Genomic DNA, 15,070 nt, shown 5'->3' with positions numbered 1-15,070 from the left:
AAGAATAGCTTTAAAGCATAGACTTGTAGAGTTGTTGCGGCACAGGAGGAGTCCATGTCAGCACTCTGCAGAGCAATCCAGTCAGCCCTATTTTCCCACCCTCTCCCTCTAGTCCTGCAGGTTTGTTTCCCTCGTGTGTATCCAATTTCCTTCTGAAATCATTGATTGTCTCTGCTTCCATCATTCTTGGAGGCAGCGAGTTCCAGGTCATTCCCACGCGCTGCATAAAAAAGTTTTTCCTCACATCCCCCTTATATCTCTTGTCCAAAACCTTATAAATCTCTGTCCCCTAGTCCTTGAACCATCAGCCAATGGGAACAGACTTTCTTTCTCCACCTTATCTAAACCTGTCATAATCGTGTACACCTCTCTCAAGTCTCCCCTCAATCTCCTTTGCTCCAAGGAGAACAACCTTAGCTTCTCCAACCTAACCTTGTAACTAAAATCCCTCACCCTTGGAACCATTCTGATAAATCTCCTCTGCATCCTCTTAAGGACCCTCACGTCCTTCCTAAAATGTGATGACCAGAACTGGATGCAATAGTCTAATTGTGGCCTAACTAGAGGTTTATAAAGGTTCCTTATCTAAGGAAGGATGTACTTGCCATAGAGGGAGTGGAGTCAAGGTTCACCAGACTAATCCCCAGGATGGCATGATTGTCTTTTGAGCAGAGATTGAGGGAACTGGGCCTTCATTCTCTATAGAGTTTTGAAGAAAGAGAGTGGTCCAAGTGAAACTAACAAAATTCTTCCAGGGGCCCTTGACAGAGTAGATGTAGATAGGATGTTTTCCCTGGATAGCGAATCTAGAACCAGAAGGCATAGTCTAAAGGTGTAGGATATTTAAGGCTGAGATGAGGAGGAATTTCTTCACTCAGAGGTTGTGAATCTTTGGAATTCTCTACCTCAGAGGGCTGTGGAATCTCAATCATTGAGCATATTCAAGACAGAAATCGATAAGATTTTTGGATACCAAAGACATCAAGGGATATGGGCAGGAAAGTGGCATTGAGGTAAATGAACAGCTAGGATCTAATTGAATGGTGGAGCAGACTTAATGGGCTGAATGGCCTACTCCTCCTATGTTCCTCATAACTTCCATGCTTTTGATAATACCTCTAATTATGAGGCCCAAAATCCCATATGCTTTGCTTCTTGTTATCCTGATATGTCCTGCCACCTTCAACCACCTATGAACATGAGCCCCATGCATGAAGAAGATAAACAGATCAATCACTTCTGTGCTGTAACATCCCATGATTCTACCCTGAGGCAGGATGCCCTGCCATTAGTCATCACATTGTTTGGCCAAGAATTGGTTGCACTGCCTTCTAAATATTGCCTGATTTTTTTTCACTGTAGACATTTGATCAAATTACAAAGTTGTCTGACATTCCAATCCACCAGCCACATTTGAGGATTTTCTTCACTTCTTAGTTGGGTAGCAGAATAAGACAAGCCACCACCTCTGAGCCTGAACTGCATTAACACCAAAGTCTGAGTGAATTGTTTAATATGCTTGTTCAGTTCCACTGATCCCCAGAGCGATATGCATGGATGGAGAACCCTCTGAGAAGATGAACTAGTAGCAGAAATCAAGGCAAAGAAATGTAGCTTTTGTTTATATGCATAATAATAATAATAATCAGTCAACCCCAGGAATAGAACTGGGGCAGGCTGTTGTCAGACTGCATGGAGCCTACGGGTTTAAACAGATGATTATGCATGATTTAAAACTTCAAATACAATATATAAATACGCAGTTAGGAAGAAGACTATTTCAGTAATTCGAGTCAATTAGAAGCTAGTATCTTGAGAAAGACTGCAAACCAGTGGTTCAACACTACCTGTCACTCACATTTTTAAAATCATTGATTTTTAAAATTCTAGCACTCCTACCAACGCCCCTGCCAACAGTCATTCCAACTGCAAAATCCAGGCAATGATTTTAAAATCATCCTCCACCATTTCCGCCAACTCCAGCATGATGCCACCACCAAACACCGTTCCCTCCGGTCCACTCCTCCATCACCCTCTACACCTCAACCTCCTCCCACAGCACCTTCCCATGCAACCGCAGAAGGTGCAACACCTGTCCCTTTACATCCCCCCTCCTCAACGTCCAGGGCAGGAACAGGCTGACACGATCAGTCTGCTGGGACAGTCCTGTTTGTGGATTTTGGGTAGGAGGTAGAAGCCGTCTGAGGTTGGGAGACAATGAGGTTGGAAGCTGTGGAGGGAAGATCTCCAGAGGAGATGAGGTCAGTGATAGTCCTGAAAACAATGGCTTGATGTTCACTGGTGGGGTCATGGTCCAGGGGGAGGTAGGAGGAAGTGTCTGCGAGTTGGCGCACAGCCTCTACGAGGTAGAGGTCAATACACCAGGCAGCAACAGCACTGCCCTTATCAGCAGGTTTGATTTTATGATCAATGATTTTAAAATCATTGCCTTGATTTTGCAGTTGGAATGACTGTTGGCAAGGGTGTTGGCAGGAGTGCTAGAATTGGCTTCAGATACCCTGGGCTGTGGAGTGAAAATCAGTTACAGTTCCTTATCATTTGACCCTTGATTTAAAAAAATGTGTGGGTGGCAGGTAAGAAACAGCCCAGCTCTTCATTTTGCTTTTGACACTCAAATTACCCGCTTAATGATTGTTATCTTGGATTACGCATGGTAAATGATTACTTAAGCAGGTGACCTGGTGGAACCACATCTTAGTGGCAGCCAATACCTATAAGGACTAGTGAAAACATGCCAAAATAACAGGTAAGTGACTAAAATAGCTTGGTATCAATAGTTAATGCAATTGGCTTGAAAGTGGCTTTCTTGCACAAAATAAAAATCAGGATGAAGCTTTTAGCATGCACTATTTTGCCTTTCTTATTCATGAGTATTAGGTACTTGGGTATAGTACAGAAGACACTTGGCATCCATGCACCTGTAGCCTCAAAAGGAATCAACACATTCAGAAGAAGGGAGGACAATCATAAAACAGTCCAACTGTAAACTGTAATGAGTGTGAACTGTAATGGGTGTGTCCACCTGTAATGTGTGTGAACAAATAAACTGTAATTTACAATGATATTGATCCACTATAAAGGAGCCAACAACAAGAACTAAAAGACTTGCATTCATGCAGCACCATTCATAATCTCAGGAGGGCCCAAACTGCATTTCAGCCAATTGAAGTGCTTTTGAAGTTGCATTGTAGGAAACACAGCAGCCAATTAGCACACAGCAAGGTCCCTCAAACAGAAATGTGATAATAATCAAGTAATCTGTTTTTGTGATGTTGATTGATGGATAAATATTGGCCAGGACAACCCCTTTCTCTTCCTCAAAACAGTGCCATGGGGTTTTTTACATTGAAAGGACCTCAGTGTATCATCTCATCTAGAAGATTGCACCTCCCACATATCCACAGTGCCACGCTTCCTCAGTACTACTCTACAGCATCAGCCTAGATGTTCATGTTCAAGTTTCTGGAGTGGGACCAGAGCCCTTCTGATGCAGAGGCAAGAGTTCTACACACTGAGACGCAGCTGACACTGTTTAACAGCCCATATTGTCATAAAACAGAATGGAAAAGAATGAAGGCACTGAATCAAATGCTAGGCCATCAATCTGATTCTTATGTTCTTACTGATTATACGTGTGAATGTAAACGCCTGCACCGAATGTGACACACTGACGCACAAAAAGAATCCTGGCAACCCCTTCAGAATCGGCCTGGCTCCCACTGTCCCAGTTCAGCCTTTTTCCAATAACTACTGGATTCAGTAAACTTTTGATCTAAGCTTATGATGCTTGATTGCCCAACAAGTTTATCTGGTGAGAAGTGGAGCGATACAGATATGTCTGATCTAATGTAAACAGGGGCAGTAGTAATGCTACCGTTGACATCAGCTGCTTCAGCCTTGGGTCAGGAAGAACAGCCAGGCTACAAGCGTTGTTGGAAGTGCTCGCATGTGGACATTGGGTGAGTGCAGAATTGGGCTCGACTCTCATGCACAACGCAGTCAAACAACCTGCTGACATTGGCAACAGTCGCACGTGAATAATGTTCACTTGGCTGAGGTACCAAGCGGGACCCAGCACCCATGTAATTGTATCCAGTGGGGGTCGGGTTTGTGGCTGGCTCGGGGGAAGGGTGGAACTAGCAAGGTTTTCAAAATTTCAACAAAGATGATCCTGTGTTTTTTTGTACGGTTCCCTTTTCTTTTACATTTCTGATGCATTCTTGCACATTTGTAAAATTTGCCCTTTGGTATTAAAGGGTGATTTTTACAGAAACTGTCAGCTCTTGTGTGCTTCAATATTGAATTCCTTTTGGGGCGGATGGCTTTCAAGAGGACGCTGCTGGTGTGACTCAGCCCATACGATAAATAATTGAAGTGTTGTTGAATTAAATGACAAAAGAGGTTCTTAAATATTGAGAAATTTGAAAACACTTAAGAATTGACAGCCCTGCCATCGGTTTTATTTCGAGACTTGCTATCCAAAATGACTTTGGAAAAATTGCGAAGTATGTGACTGAATATTTTAATATTTGGATCACTTTGGCATTGGATATGATTCTCAGTAGTAGAAGCAGTGATTGTAAACAGCAGCATGCTTAACTTTACAGACAAGTGGAAAGTTGCTACCAGCACTTACTGCAGAGCCAATTGCAATTTCCCTTTCAACCTGTTCTTATAGTAAAAGCTTTTACTATTTATTGTCAAAATTCAAGAATGGGTAATCTTGTAATCAGCAATTCCCTCTTGGTACCAATCTTCTCTTAATCCAGAGGCTAAATCCACTGCACACAGCACACACTTCTGTTTTCCCTCTCATTTTAAACTTATTTTCTGTGCCAGCATAGCCGACACAAACTAAGTAGCTCCCTCTAATAGATCTCTTTGGAGTTCAAGCACGCTTTAAGCAACTTGGTCCATTTTAAGTCTGTTTGTTTATTCCAGGGTTTTGTCTCAGTTGCAAATTGAATTATGATGAGGTTAAAGTAAACCCACCAATCATTCCACGAAACTAACTGCTATTTGCGGTTACCGAGACATTGTCAGTCTTATTTTTGTACTTTGTACTGCTGTCTTTGGATACTGTTTCAAAGAACCATTTAATTGGTGGCTGTATACTTTACCTTTTGAATTCCAATGGGTGTGGAAATAATAAACAGTACAAAGAAATTAGAATTTTCAATTGAAATACAATCCAATTTCACTGATAATTTTTATAAAATGTAAATTATCAATATCCTTCTGAACTACCCTAGTGTTAGTCAATAATCCACACATGGTATGGTAACATAGATGTTTAATAGTATAGTGATATGACTAGTGTTACCAACCCTCCAGGATTGGTCTGGAGTCTCCTAGAATTGAAGGTCATTCTCCAGGACACTGCTGTGTGCAATCCTGGGAAAAATCATCAGAACATTAAAAATAATTTTTTTCAGCTATTTTCTTGGAGCATTTCTCTTTACCAGATATAAAAATATTGAAAATGTGGGAAAAAAGGCTGTTTGGCTGACAGTCAAGCATCATCCAATTGGGTAACGAGTCTTTTTTGCATTCCAATTGGTGTAGGAAGACCGTATGTCACTAATGGCTGGAGTGCGGGCAAGTCATGTGATGAAACCTCCAACAGTACATTTAACCACAGTTGGCAACCCTAAACATGACAAGGTACTCCACTGTGGTTTCCTCAAAAATCAAGAAGACCACACTTCCAATCATGGATTTTGTATTTTGCAGACATCTTGCTATTAGGACGATATTCTTTTTGTTGGGGTGAATTGTTGAATTGGAAATTGTTTTCACAACCTTCTGGGCCTTACACAAGTCTCTACATACTGGTGGAATTCCACGCTGAAATATTTACAAATGCCCATGATTTGAGGCCACGTGCAGCACCAGCACCAACTGGTGGAACTAAGGTCTAGTCTGCTGTTCCAACTAAGTAAATTCTAATTTTGCCATGTTGTTGGGAGTTAGCAGGTTGTCCATTGGAAGGGGGAGAGGCCAGATAGAGGTAAAGCTAATGGCCAAAATCATTATTCCAGGCAAATTTTATGCAAGAGCTACACTGACTGAATTTTATAAGAATGTGCTTTCACAGCTTTATGGTGAAGTACATGGTCTAATGGGACCTATAGGAAATAGAAAAGGAAAGTTAAAATGTGCCAACTAATACAGAAGCCTTCATCTAAACCATACAGGAAGGCACACAAGGATTCGGTGCTCTACAGGCTGTTCCCAGGGATGCACAACAAGACAAACATCAACTGCTGGAGGACAATCAACTCAGTGAAAGATGCTCTTTGTTCTGCCCGGAACTGGTTGGTCTTCCGGTGGAATGAGCTGTCCATGATCAAGTGTTGCAGGCTGGTGCATTCCAATGTCCAGGAGCATGTGCTGAAGGGTGCACTGACGCTTAGGGCAGCTGCCACAAAGACTCAGTGGGGGAAGGCCTGTGTCTAAAGACCCCTGCCGTTCTGAGGGGCTGGAACCTGTGTAAAACCACTTGGACCTTACGCAACTGAGTGTTTTGACATGAAATGTAAATATATATGGTAAATATAACATGTGATTCGGTAAGTGTAATGAAGCCACAGTGTATTGAAAGAAACTCAATTGTTTCGAACTTTATGTAACGTCAAATTTGAACTGTTATGTGATATACCTTTACAAATTTTATGAATATATGTATATATGTATATTTTTGAAACAAAGTATAGGAAGGTACATAGAGAGCTATGTGATCAGAGACCTGAAGGGAGAAGAGGGCTCAGTGACATCCTCGCAGTCAGACATACTAAGGATCAGCAATTTCAGGTTGCATTATGTGAAGCCTACAGACAGCACAGTCTTCCAGTCCTATCTGTCCTCTATCTTGGAGGTTTGAGATCACAGCAGGTGGGAGAGTCTGGATCACATGCTAAAGCTGGATAAGCTGACAAAGATCATCCATCCAGTCCTTTGAGACGAATAAAACTTCCTGAAGATGTGGTTTACTGGTTGATTTATATTGACTCTGTGGGTCTGCATCCCAGAGCTGTTGGGAAGTGTACAGGAGCATTCTTCTGGCCAGAACCATGTGAGAATCCAAGAGTAAAGGCATCATCACCCTCACTTACAGGTAGAAGGGGGAGAAAGCGAAGAGATCAGAAAGTGGCAGCCCATTAATGTTGGCAACAACATTTTGTCCAAGGTTAGCACCAGTTGGGTCAAATCTGTTCTAAAGCTAGAGATCCACCCGGATCAAACCTGCTCCATACCTGGCAGAAAGATCTCTAATTATATGCCCGAGTCTAATGCTTATGTGCAGCACAGGAGGGTAGACACCAGCTTAATCAGTTTGATCAGGAGAAAGCATCTGAAAGAATATTGCACACATGCATGATGGACGTACTCTTCAAAATGGAGTAGGGAAGTGAATCCACAATTTCTAATTAAACCTCGAGCCAGGCAGGGCTGTCCTCTTGCATCTGTCCTGTTCATCTGTTGTATTGAACCTTTTTGCCGTGCCCATCAGAAAGGATAAGGGCATAAGAGGGCTGATGATCCCGGGCGGGAAAGGCACTCAGGTCAAGGCCTCCCTATACTGGTTGCCAGAGTCTGCCTGGAATCAGTGTAGAAATATTCAGATAAAGGGAGGAAAAGCATGCCCAATCCCACCCTCATTTTTATGTCCACCTTCGTGCACAGCTGCATGAAGCTATGCAAAGACCCGGTACAAAACTATGTGCTGAGGCTCCATCTGTCCCTGGTGTTGTGAAGGATGGGTTTGGTCACCTTGGTGTGGAACACTCCATTCAGTTGCACCAGGCACTCCTGTTTGTCACTTGCAGAAAAGTTTGTGCTTATTTGACCACACGTGCAGACCACTGCCAGATTGACTTAAGATTCTTGACGTCGAGCGGGAAAAAAGGAATGGTGGATCTCGCCGGATTATTTCCCGAACAGACTGTCAAAGTGATGTGGCAGAGCGCCTTATAAATAGACTTTCAAACAAACACCAAAACAAGAGATTGGCTGGAGGTCAGATCCATCTTATACCCCTGGTGTCTCAGTGCCACAGCATGTTGTCCTCAACACAACCTTGGTGGGGAAGAGGCCGCTTCCCATTTCCTTCTATAATGTGAACATCTGGGAAGAAACGCTGTGATTTTTGTTGAGGTTCATCCTGAGCGACTCTGTAATACAGGACTCTGCACTGCTGTTCCCAGAGACACGCACTGAAATAAATAACAATTGCTTTTGGAAGCCCTTCAACTCTGTGAACAGTCTGGTCTTCCCAAATTTGGTCTTCCGGTACAAGGAACTGCCAACAGTCAAGCGAAGCAGGGTGGCACATTCCAAGGTTCAGGACTACATACTGAGGAACGCACTGAAGCTTCAGGCAGCTGCTGCAAACGCTTGAGGAAACACCACAGTTTAGAGATCTCTCGCCATGGTACACCCTAGGTCTCGAGCCAGTGTAAAACCCCTCATGCTGCATACATCAGTAAATGTTTAATGTAATATAAATGTGGATGCCACCTACACTGTAAGTTGAGTAAGCGACTTTAATGTACCATTTACTGTATTTAAACTAATTGATCTGTATTGCACTATATGAATTGCACCATTTGGATTGTACTATAATGCACTTTTATAAATTTTATGAATAAAGTATATTTTTGAAGCAAAATAAAATGCAGGCAGGAAGAGCACAGGGTCCATCCCATGTATGTACGGAGTCATAGAGTCATAGAGGTCTACAGCACAGAAAAAGGTCCTTCGGCCCATCGAGTCTGCGCCGGTCAAACAAGTACCTAACTATTCTAATCCCATTTTCCAGCACTAGGCCCATAGCCTTGTATGCCATGGCATCGCAAGTGCATATCCAAATACTTCTTAAATGTTATGAGGGTTTCTGCCTCTACCACCCTTTCAGGCAGTGAGTTCCAGATTCCCACCACCCTCTGGGTAAAAAAATTCTTCCTCACATCCCCTCTAAACCTCCTGCCCCTTATCTTAAATCTATGCCCCCTGGTTATTGATCCCTTCACCAAGGGGAAAAGCTCCTTCCGGTCTACCCTATCTATGCCGCTCATAATTTTATACACCTCAATCATGTCCCCCCTCAATCTCCTCTGCTCCAGGGAAAATAACCCCAGTCTATCCAATCTCTCCTCATAACTAAAACTCTCCAGCCCAGGCAACATCCCGGTAAATCTCCTCTGCACTCTCTCTAGTGCAATCACACCCTTCCTATAATATGGATTCCAGAACTGCACACAATACTCTAGCTGTGGCCTAACCAGCGTTTTATACAGTTCCAGCATAACCTCTCTGCTCTTATATTCTGCGCCTCAGCTAATAAAGGCAAGTATCCCAAATGCCTTCTTAACCACCTTATCTACCTGTCCTGCTACCTTAAGGGACCAGTGGACATGCACACCAAGGTCCCTCTGACCCTCACTACTTCCCAGCGTCCTACCATTCATCGTGTATTCCCGTGCTTTGTCTGTCCTGCCCAAGTGCATCACCTCACACTTATCCGGATTAAATTTCATTTGCCACTGATCAGCCCATCTGACCGGCCTGTCTATATTCTCCAGTAATCTAAGGATATCCTCCTCACTATTTGCCACCCCACCAATTTTCGTGTCATCCGCAAACTTACTGATCAACCCTCCTACATTCAAGTCTAAATTGTTTATATATACCACAAACAGCAAGGGTCCCAACACCGATCCCTGTGGAACCCCACTGGACACAGGAATCCAATCACAAAAACACCCCTCAACCATCACCCTCTGCTTCCTGCCACACAGCCAATTCTGGATCCAACTTGCCAAATTGCCTTGGATCCCATGGGCTCTTACCTTCATTATTAGTCTCCCATGTGGGACCTTATCAAAAGCCTTGCTGAAATCCAAGTCGACTACGTCAAATGCATTACCCTCATCTACACACCTGCTCACCTCTTCAAAAAATTCAATCAAGTTGGTCAGACATGACCTCCCCTTAACAAAACCATGCTGACTGTCCTTGATTAATTCTTGCCTCTCCAAGTGTAGATTAATTCTGTCCCTCAGAATTGCTTCCAACAGTTTCCCCACCACTGAGGTTAGACTGACTGACTTGTAGTTCTCTGGTTTATCCCTTCCTCCCTTCTTGAATAACAGTACTATATTGGCTGTCCTCCAGTCCTCTGGCACCTCTCCTATGGCCAGGGAGGTATTGAAAATTATTGCCAGCGCCCCTACCATCTCCTCCCTTGCGTCACTCAGCAGCCTGGGATACATTTCACCCGGGCCTGGAGATTTTTCTACTTTTAAGCCCGCCAGACCACTTAGAACCTCCTCCCTGTCTAAGCTAATTTCTTTAATTAATCACACTCCTTCTGCCTGATTTCCATGCCCACGTCGTCCATCTCACTTGTGAGGCAGCAGATCAAGGGTGGAACAATGATAGGAGCATGCTTTCTCTGGTTTCAAAGAGGCATAAAAATACCACCTAGAGATCTTGCTCCTGTTTGCTATACAATGACCCCTACTGTAAATGTCTATGTACGACAGCAGATGAAGACATGAGGGTGATGTCCTTCATTATCAGATAGCTTGCTGCTGCTGTCAAATGTCGCATCTACATTCGGGAAAACTCTTGCATGAGGAATCCTCGTCTTCTGTGTAAATATTTTCAATTCCAATGTTTAAGTGACAAGACTTAACTTTTACTTACCCATTAATAATACTGCCAGTGAAGTTGCGGCTTCATTGGGCATTTCAAGGGGGTTAAATGACAAAACCTGCCTGTCACTAATATCTAACGTGCCACTATATGGTACTCTTTCCCCACAATCGTTCAAAATGTTTTTTAAATAAAAAACAAGAATCATCTGCCATTTATTCCTCTATAGTTGAATTTTCTATTGTCAAAAATATATTTTTGAACACAACTAAAAATGTCATATTTCTGAATAACATGAAATCCATCCATTAAATTGCTTTTGTCTGTTTTAATACCTTCATTGCAGTCTTTACTTCACCGGTTCTGTGGGTCTCAAAAGCCCGGGCTTCAACTGTCAGAGAGCTTTCAATCATGTCTTCACATCCTCAGCATCTCGTTTACAGAATTTCCCAGCGTGGAACTTGCATCACGAGCAGTTGAAGGGAGTGTCTTCCCATCGAGTGAGTGAGAATTTTGAGGTTTATTTTGCTATTTCCAAAAGAATTAGAAATAAACTAGGGATTAAATTCTCATAGTGTTTATTTCAGGCAATTGAATGCTGTTTTATACAAACGTACACTTTGCTTAGGACTCCTCAGTAATACTGCCAGGAGAATTGGTACAACATTCCTGTTCTTGTAAAACCTTTGACTCAGTTAGTAAAGCAACAGTAAATCTAGCAGAATGAATATTGGCCTAAATTAAAATACTAAAGGGTGCCTAGCACCTGTAGAGCCGTACCATGTGATGGAGTAAATATAAGGACAGAAAAGGGGGAAAGAATATTGAAAAAACATTTTAATTACTGAACTTTTAAGTACAAGATCATTCTTTGTAGCCATACTTCACAATCCATCACCTTAAGCATTCACTCCCTCCACCACCAACAAACAATGGCGGCGAGTGTGTACCATACAAAAGGTACACAGCAACAACTTGCCAAGCCTCCTTCGACAGCAGCTTCCAAGCCCCCGACCCTAGAAGTAGAAGGACAGTGGCAGCAGACACATAGGAACACCGCTGATTGTAAGTTTCTCTCCAAACCACATACCATCCTGAATTGGAACTCTATTGACATTCCTTTATCATCGCTGGGCTGAAAACCTGGAGCTCTCATCCTAACAGTACAGTAGATGTACCTACACTAGATGGACTTCGGCAATTCAAGAAATTGGCTCACCACCATCCTCTCCAGGGCATCTGGTGATAGGCAGCAAATATTGTCAGTGACACTCATGTCCTATGAAAATAAAAAAAATCCATAGGCAATTAATTACCTGAGTGGTAGAAATGGTACCGCCTACTCCTTTAAAAACTGATGAGAAAGTGAGAAGACTTTCTAATCAATAGAGCAGTGTTAAACTTTTGCATAGAAAGGTGATTTTGGTTTAGTGACTACTGTTCATGAAAAAATGTTTGTGCCAAAATATAAATACTTAATTATTGCTACAGTTTTTAATCTTTGGATTATTCTTGTCCCATTCCTGCAAGGGCACTGCAATAACTGAGGGTCTAGCCTCTCCCTGCTGTCTATCAGAGGTTACATGGTTTTCTGGGAGGCTCCGACCAATGAGCCCTAAGCACGGGCAATCTGAGGGGTGGGGCTTCCTGATGAGAGTCCTGATCGAGCATGTAGCACCTGAAAGCTCACTGTAATAAAGTTAATCAGTTTCTTGTTGAAACCTGTCCCCTCTGTCAAGTCATTACATTTGGCGACAAGGGTTAAAATAGCTCCAACGCTGCACCTCACCTTGTTACCATGAGTTCAACTATTCGTAAGAAGAAGAAAAGGCTACTCACCAGTCATGCTACTTTTCAGCAGAATCGATCCTTATGATGCGACTATGGGACTGGAGGCAGTATGTAGAGCGCCTCAGATTTTATTTCGTAGCGAATGAAATTATCAGGAAGGAACAGCAGAAAGCAATCTTTTTGAATGTATGTGGCAGTAAAACATAGAATCCCATCTGCAACCTGATGGCCCCGAGCGCATCAAATTCTAAATCCTATAATGAATTAGTGGACCTCGTGAAAACGCACTTCCAGCCAAAGCCATCTGTAATAATGCAGCGTTTTAAATTTAATTCCAGAGTTAGGGCCCTGGGAGAGTCCATCGCAGCCTATGTAGCGAATCTGAAGCAGTTGACAGAACACTGTGACTTCGGGGACATATTAAATAATATGCTGCAGGAACGATTAGTTTATGGAGTTCAGGACATTGCCATTCAGCGCTGTTTACTCGCCAAGGTCAACATCGACTTTAAGTGCACCCTAGAAATCTCCCTCACCATGGAAAGTGCTGCAAGAGTCTCGCAGGCTATGCAACACATACAACATCCTGCCGTTCTTCACGTGGGGCGGGAACCTACTGTGAAGGCCAGACCCACAGCATCGAAGCAAGATGCAAAGTCCGCTGTTAGAAACATGAAAGGGCCGAGTAGAAACACTTCAGCAGTGGCTCCAAGATTAAATTGTTATAGATGTGGAGGTGACCATGGGCCGGACACCTGTAAATTCAAGAAGGCAGAAAGGTCAATGCAGGGCAAAGCCGGAACAGCCCGAAAAGCAGCAAACCAACATGACTGAATTAAAAAATACAGCAGAACCTGAAGCTGCCGACACTGACGTTTATTCCCTGCAAAAACCAAACCTATCACTGTCACAATCCAAGTTAGTGAGAAGCCACTCATGGTGGAGGTGGATACGGGTACCTCAACTACAGTGGTGGGAGAGCACACTTTCAAATAGCTTATTGAAGGTAGACAGCCAATAAACCTGGAGCGGACAACTGCTAAATTAAAGGTATACACTGGAGAATTTATTCAGGTAAAGGGCATCAGCCACTGTACCAGTGTCTTATAGGCAACAGACAGCCCAGCTGCCTATGATAATAGTGAAAGGAGAAGGACCCAGTCTTTTAGGCTGAGACTGGTTGCAGAAGATCAAACTTGACTGGACTGAGATATTTTACATGAAAACAGGAGGAGTTCCTGAACTGCTAATGAAATAAGACATGGTATTGGGATGAATTAGGAAGTTAAAAGGAGTGCAGGCCAAGATGTATGTGGATCCTCAGGCGACGCAACGTTTCTTTAAGGCCAGACCTGTGATTTATGCGTTGAAGGAGAAAGTGAATGCAGGACTGTGCTGGTTAGAAAAGCTGGGCATCATCCAATCTGTCCAATTCTGGGAATGAGCAGCACCCATAGTTCCAGTGGTTAAGCCTGACCAAACCATACGCATTTGTGGGGACTGTAAATTGACCATAAATAAGGCAGCAAAACTAGACAAGCACCCCATTCCAAGGATAGATGGCTTATATGCAAAGCTGGCTAGAGGCCAGTCCTATACAAAATTGGATATGAGCCATGCCTCCCAACAATTAGAACTGGATAGCACATTGAGAGAATACGTGACTATTAACACACACAAAGGTCTTTATCAGTGCACTCATCTACCCTTTGGAGTATCGTCTGCTTGCGCTTTCTTCCAAAGAATAATGGAGAGTATTTTGTAAAGACTTCCCCAAGTGGTAGTATACCTAGGTGATGTTCTGATCATTGGGTCAACCGAGACTGAAAGCTTCGCCGACCTGGAAGAGGTGTTAAGAAGATTCATGGAAGCCGGCGTACGGATAAAGAAGGAAAGATGCACATTTCAAGTGCCAGAAGTTACTTACCTGGGTCACAGGGTGGACACCATGAGTTACATCCAGTAGAAGAGAAAGTTCGGGCAATAAAAGATGCACCTTCACTATCCAATGTAACCGAACTCAAGTCCTTCCTGGGTATGATCAACTACTAAAGCTGCTTCTTGCCTAACTTATCAACAGTGTTAGCACCATTACACTTGTTGTTAAAAAAGAATCACCATTGGTCGTGGAATTCACAACAGGAAGAAGCCTTTCTGAAAGTAAAGAATCTGTTGCATTCGTCGTGTTTATAGGTACGCTACAACCAATTGAAAGAGTGGGTATTAACATGTGATGCCTCTCCTTATGGTGTGGGAGCTGTGTTATCACATAGAATGGAAAATGGATTAGAAAGACCCATTGTCTATGTCTCGAGAATCCTTTCCACAGCCAAGAAGGGTTATTTCCAGCTAGAAAAGGAAGGTTTATCAGTGGTATTCGGAGTGAAGAAATTCCACCAGTACCTACATACCTACAGACACCATTGTGTCAGACCATAAACCACTAATGGGTTTATTCAGTGAGGATAAGGCCATTCTTCCAATAGCATCAGCAAGAATTCAACATTGGGCTTTGATATTATCTGCATATGAGTATACTTTTATGTACTGTCCTGGCTTCTGCATTGCAAATGTGGATGCTCTTAGTTGTCTCCTGTTA

Source organism: Cetorhinus maximus, chromosome 24 (genome assembly GCF_964194155.1).
Source record: "Cetorhinus maximus chromosome 24, sCetMax3.hap1.1, whole genome shotgun sequence".
NCBI classification, from domain to species: domain Eukaryota; kingdom Metazoa; phylum Chordata; class Chondrichthyes; order Lamniformes; family Cetorhinidae; genus Cetorhinus; species Cetorhinus maximus.
The sequence above is the reverse complement of the archived record's forward strand: the minus strand, read 5'-3'. Positions refer to the sequence as shown.